General features: G+C 45.5%; 1 pseudogene; it reads left to right on the top strand.

Moving 5' to 3' along the window:
• Window positions 1-4,901: 4,901 nt before the first annotated feature.
• Window positions 4,902-6,816, top strand: part of LOC123759440 (serine/threonine-protein kinase meng-po-like) — a 2,235-nt pseudogene continuing 320 nt past the window's right edge.

The raw sequence follows: 6,816 nt of genomic DNA, 5'->3' as shown, positions 1-6,816 counted from the left end.
GTCTGCTGATATTGTACCTATAGTTGAATAAGCTTAAGCAAGTAGAGAAGAGGGGAAGTTAAAAGGTTTTGTGGTTAATGGAGAGAGGAAATTATTAAACAAATATATATATATATATATATATATATATATATATATATATATATATATATATATATATATATATATATATATATATATTTATATTTATATATATATTTATCCATAACCTTTAGGCATTTGTCTTGTATGTTTTGTAACCTTTAAATACACAATAAAGGAAAAAAAAAAAAAAAGGGAAGGGGGTGGTAGGAGAGAAGCACACAGAAACTGTATTGGAGGGGACCCACATTCCCTCCAATGCGTTTTGTGTGGTTTCCTCCGAGGCTATGGGTCCCCCTTCTTCCAGCCAGAGGTGGTACTCCCTTCCCTATATATATATATATATATATATATATATATATATATATATATATATATATATATATATATATATATATATATATGAAAACTCACACCCCAGAAGTGACTCGAACCCATACTCCCAGAAGCAACGCAACTGGTAACTACAGGGCGCCTTAATCCGCTTGACCATTCAGGCTTGTTCGCATTTGTGTTCCTCACGTGTGCCCCAAAGAATGAGGTGATTTGGTGAAATGCTATGCCCAAGATTACCATCCGAGTTGCCGTCGGGGAAGTGGCTCAAATAGCCTCGGCTATCACTTCCTTTTGACGGCCGTGATGGTCAAGCGGATTAAGGCGCCCTGTAGTTACCAGTTGCGTTGCTTCTGGGAGTATGGGTTCGAGTCACTTCTGGGGTGTGAGTTTTCATTCGCAAATAGTCCTGGGGACCATTCAGGCTTGTTCGCATATATATATATATATATATATATATATATATATATATATATATATATATATATATATATATATATATATATATATATATAAAGACAATAAGCCCAATGGGAGTCCCCCAGAACCAGAAGTATTTTTTTTCAAGGGTCTTAAAGGAATGGATAAGTGTGCTTCGTTTGCAACAGTCTTGCATATTTAATAAGTCGTCAGAGTCCAGCAGAATGCCAGAGTAATAGAGGATTCCCAATGTTGCGCAGATTGTTAATAAACGAAGATTATGTGACTGCTTTCTACAATATTAGCCTCACTCGCTATAGGATATTACCCCCGGCTTTCGTTGCTAGGATATTCTCCTTTGCTGGCTCAAATATTTTCGTTAACATTACTTGCTAGAATTTGGCACTTACTGTTCTAGCTTAAATATTACTCCCTGCTTAACTTAGTAGAATATTACCACTGGCTTTCTGTATCTGTTCTGACGTGAACTGTATCTTTCTCTCTCTTCCTCTCTATGATCTCAGTCTTCCTCCCATTTCTTCAACCCATTTCCGGCTTTAATCGCTCTGATTTTCACCATGCGTCAGCCTCCAAGGAACGGGTGACTTCCTGCTTCACACCTGAGTTGATGACTGGTTATCTTGGCAGTATATTCAGACTAGACACCTGATATCATCCACTCCCACTGGCAACGTACATCCCAGTTAATTCATCACTCTCAGACATTAAATGTTCTCCTTCATTCACTCTCTTTTTCATCATTAATTTCAATATTACTTTGAAGCCGCGTCTTCCCAGAAGAACGAGTAAATACGGGAGCTGCCAAAAGTATTTTTCATATATAATATGATTTGTTGCTGCCCTCATTATTATGAACCAACTAATTTCCTAGTTGATATGTGGTGACATAACTGGTGGGGAAAGCCATGCCAGAAGTCCACACTCCCTTTCCCTCTCCCTCCCTCCCTCCCCCTCTCTCTCTCTCTCTCTCTCTCTCTCTCTCTCTCTCTCTCTCTCTCTCTCTCTCTCTCTCTCTCTCTCTCTCTCTCTCTCTCTCTCTCTCTCTCTCTCTCTCTCTCTCTCTCTCTCTCTCTCCTCTCTCTCTCTCTCTCTCTCTCTCTCTCTCTCTCTCTCTCTCTCTCTCTCTCTCTCCTCTCTCCCTCTCTCCCTCTCTCTCCCTCTCTCTCTCTCTCTCTCTCTCTCTCTCTCTCTCTCTCTCTCTCTCTCTCTCTCTCTCTCTCTCTCCCTCTCTCCCTCTCTCCCTCTCTCTCCCTCTCTCTCTCTCTCTCTCTCTCTCTCTCTCTCTCTCTCCTCTCTCTCTCCTCTCTCTCTCTCTCTCTCTCTCTCTCTCTCTCTCTCTCTCTCTCTCTCTCTCTCTCTCTCTCTCTCTCTCTCTCTCTCTCTCTCTCTCTCTCTCTCTCTCTCTCTCCCCCCCCCCAAAGGGTTGCCAGGTTTCCCTCCTCTCACGTCATTTCCAAGTTGAAGTAACGGAAAAGGTAAATTATTGATGTACTCACTTAGTTATACTCACCTAGTTGTGCTTGCGGGGGTTGAGCTTTGGCTCTTTGGTCCCGCCTCTCAACTGTCAATCAACTGGTGTACAGATTCCTGAGCCTACTGGGTTCCATCATATCTACATTTGAAACTGTGTATAGAGTCAGCCTCCAGCACATCACTTCCTAGGGCATTCCATTTACTAATTACACTGACACTGAAAAAATCTTTCTAAAGTGTCTGTGGCTCATTTGGGTACTAAGTTTCCACCTGTGCCCCCTTGTTCGTGTTCCACCCCGTGCTAAAGAGTTTGTCTTTATCCACCCTGTCAATTCTCCCGAGAATTTTGAAGGCGGTTATCATGTCTCCCCTTACTCTTCTGTTTTCCAAGAATGTGAGGGTTCAGCTCCCTTAGCCTTTCTTCGTAGCTCATACCTCTCAGTTCTGGAACTAGTCTGGTTGCATATCTCTGAATCTTCTCTAACTTTGTCGTGTGTTTAACTAGATATGGACTCCAGGCTGGAGCTGCATACTCTAGGATTGGTCTGACATAAGTGGTATACAAGGTCCTGAACGATTCCTTACACTAGTTTCTAAAAGCAGTTATTATGTTGGCCAATCTAGCATATGCCGCTGATGATATCCTTTTGATGTGGTCTTCTGGGGACAGGTTCGGTGTGATATAAACCCCCAGATCCTTCTCTCTATTTGACTCTTGCAGGATTTCACCTCCAAGGTGGTACCTTGTGTTCAGCCTCCTGCTCCCTTCGCCTAATTTCATTACTTTACACTTTCCTGAGTTAAACTTTAGTAGCCATTTTCTAGGCCATCCTTTCAGCTTGTCCAGGTCGTCTTGTAGTCTCTCTTACTTTGTCACTTTGTACTATTTTTTGTCGCCTGGTCATAGAATTCTATTAAGCCGCCTGTAAAGCATGATTTACCATCCCTCAACCCATGTTGGTGGTGTTACAAAGCCTATTCCCTCCAAATGTTCTACGAGTCTTTTCCTCACGATCTTCTCCCTCACCTTGCATGATGGAGAAGTGTGTGTGTTTGTGTGTGTGTGTATTCACCTAGTTGTGTTTGCGGGAGTTGAGCTTTGCTCTTTCGGCCCGCCTCTCAACTGTCAATCAACTGTTTACTAACTACTTTTTTCCACACCACACCACACACACCCTAGGAAGCAGCCCGTGACAGCTGACTAACTCCCAGGTACCTATTTACTGCTAGGTAACAGGGGCATTCAGGGTGAAAGAAACTTTGCCTATTTGTTTCTGCCTGGTACGGGAATCGAACCCGCGCCACAGAATTACGAGTCCTGCGCGCTATTCACCAGGCTACCAGGTTGTGTGTGTGTGTGTGTGTGTGTGTGTGTGTGTGTGTGTGTGTGTGTGTGTGTGTGTGTGCGTGTGTGTGTGTGTGTGTGTGCGTGTGTGCGTGTGTGCGCGCGTGTGTGTTGTTGTTGGGAGCGGACAAGTACCCTGGGCAGGTGCCAGGGCTTTACCAAGAACCAGCACCAAGGACAAGGAAGAGTCAGGGTGCTTCCCTCGCCTCCCAACACTGTGCGCTCCAGATATAAACTCTGTGAACGACAGCTAAGACACACACACTCTCCAACAATCGCTGACTGCCCATATTACTTATGATTGTATACCAAATGTCGTGAGAGAATCGAAGATTTGTAAGTGCCGTCATTCACTTCGAGAATATTTATAAAGACATTTTCCCAATCTACCCAAATTTTGCTAGTACGGGGCTAGTAGACTTGACTTCCAACCCATGTATTTCCTGATATGCTGCGAGATAAGGATATTAGGTAAACCAAGTTAGTTATTAGCCTACACCCTGTAAACCACTCGAATAGTCTAGGATCGCGCCACAGTACGGTGTACTTAAGCTTCTTAATAATAAAAAGCATTGAAACCATATAGGATCATTTATCATATCCTATATACGATCCTTTCTCTCCATCCTCCTTTGTCTCCACCAAAACCAACATTAAATTTACAATCTGTGAAGCTTTCCACTGCGTCTCCGGCTGTGGTGCCAAGACCAAGATGAAGAGTTAATCAGGCGAAGAAAAAATGCAAAAGGTAAATGGCAATTACGTCAAAGTACGGGGAACTCCATGCAGTCTGGCACCCTAGTTGGCACTCTCTAACACGGCTGCGACAAGTGCCACTTACTCTTTCTCTTTCGTGAGCTTTCATTTCACTCCGTTCTCTACACAAGGAACAACATACGGAAGAGGAAGTAGAAAATACACGGCTAAATTATTTTCAACATAACAAATTTAAATCAGGAGGGAAAACGTAATTTTAAGCGTTTAATTTTCAGTGTAAATATGGAGAGTGGCTGAAGCAGAGCAGGTTGACGCCCCTGGCACACCCAGGAAGCGACAGGGGTTCCCCATTACCTCGACAATATCCGCGGGCTTGATGGAACCCATTACTGGCCGACTACGGAGTAAACTGACAGACCCCCCCAACCCCCCTACCCCCTTCATCTGTGACGTTACGGGTGACTGAGATAAAACACGGCAGCTTCTCCCTGAGAGCACAGTTGGTGTTCAGCAGCCCTCAAGACAAGGCCCAGGCTCCTGCTTGTGAAGCACCTACCTTAGAGAAGCCCCACCGGGAGTGCAGGCCTTCACTGTGTGGATTACACTGTGTGGATTACACTGTGTGTCTTCCTATATCACGTGTGATTACTTCGGACAGTAACAAGACGGTCACACACCATTCAACATAGTGAGTGAGTTGCCCTTGTATTGTTTACGCATGGCATAGTGAGCTAGATCAGAACATTACATACTAAATGTTTACCTCTTAATTACTTGTTAAAAGATCTTCCGTAAAACATTTTTGCAAATGTGTGTTCGTACAATCCGATTTTATTCATATAAAATTTTAACATTTATTTTATTCTTTCAGATATGTCTGGTAACGGGAGCGGGAGTTTCCAGAGCATGAAGACGGCGGAGCTGCCGAGGGTGGAGGTGGAGCGGCAGTACTCTGACGTGAGACTCCTGGCGGAGAGCAGCGGCGTCCAGGTCTTCAGCGCCAGACCACTCCAGCCTGGGGCTTCCTGCGTCGTTCTCAAGTGTCTTCATAAGGACACCACCAAGAAGAAAGACTTCCTCAGGGAGTTCAACTATAACTTAAACCTCGATCGTCACCTCAATATCGTTTCGTGTTTCGCTGCTTCTGAAACCTTCAACTCGTACGTTTTGACACAAGAACTCGCTCCAATGGGCGACCTCTCGAACTTCGTGAAGAAGGCGGGTCTAAAACAACAAGTAGCAAAACGAGTGATTGGACAAGTTACCAATGCCTTAGAGTTTATGCATAAGGAGAACCTGGTTCATCGCGATGTTTGTTTAGAAAACATCTTGGTGTTCGACCGAGAGCTCTCCCGCGTCAAGCTTGGAGACTTCGGCAGCACACAGGAGGTGGGAGCCCTGGTGAAGAAGCTGAAGGTTCGGTCCCCTTGGGCGCCACCAGAAGTTAGTGTGGCCGTGTACAACGAGGGTTACCACGTCCACAGCGGTCAGGACGCCTGGCAGCTTGGCATCCTCATCTTCCTGTGCCTGACGGGGTCACATCCGTGGTCATCGGCCGACATCACTGACCGTCACTACAACTCGTGGGTGGCCTGGCTCAAGCGTAAGACCACCAAGGTGCCGCTACGCTTCACCTGCTTCACTCCTCGTCTTCTTCGCCTCCTGCGACGCCTGCTGGAGCCCAAACCTGAGAAACGTGCGGGCGTGAAGGAGGTGTACAAGTACCTCTCTGATCACTGGCTTTTGGAAAAAAGCAGATCGGTTGATTCATCCGTGAACAACGGCATCAGCAGAAGTCTCAATATCCAGTAAGAAGTCACTGTTTACACGCTCAGAGAACAAACTGGTTGAGATCATCCGTTCTTATATAACACACTATCGCTCGCTGCTGCAACAGAAAACTGCTTGCCCCTCTTCTGACGTCAAAGGAGGCGTAGTGCCAAGAGATGTTGCTCCGGCGTTAAGAGATGCGTCCCCCAGCATTGGGAGATGTTGCCTGGGTGCGAAGAGATGCTGCTACGGTAGGAGAAGAAGTTTCCACAGTGTGACAAGATGTTGCCGAGGAGTGAGGAGAGATGTCCGTTCAAATACTCGAATTGAAACGTGAATCCAAGCCCGTCGACGCGTGAGCTCCCGCCGGCGTGAACCGCCTGACTCACGCCAAGTGAGTCAGGCCAATAACTCACCACAAGCCATAACTAAAGCAGCTGATATCATGCCCCTTTCAAGCAACCTCTGTGTGACTTAAACTCCACCATCTGCTTGACCTGGGAGCTGGTTGGGACCAGGGCAGCGTGGATAGTGCTGCCGCCTGCCTCGGGATGATGGCCGTGCCACACCTGCTACCATAGATGTTAATGCTAAACTCTCGCTCATGGAAGTTACTCTTGAGACTTGGCATAGCTACTTCGACCTGTCCACCTTCT

This window comes from Procambarus clarkii, chromosome 32 (assembly GCF_040958095.1).
Source record: "Procambarus clarkii isolate CNS0578487 chromosome 32, FALCON_Pclarkii_2.0, whole genome shotgun sequence".
Taxonomy (NCBI): Eukaryota; Metazoa; Arthropoda; class Malacostraca; order Decapoda; family Cambaridae; genus Procambarus; species Procambarus clarkii.
This window is presented reverse-complemented; position numbering and strand designations above follow the sequence as displayed.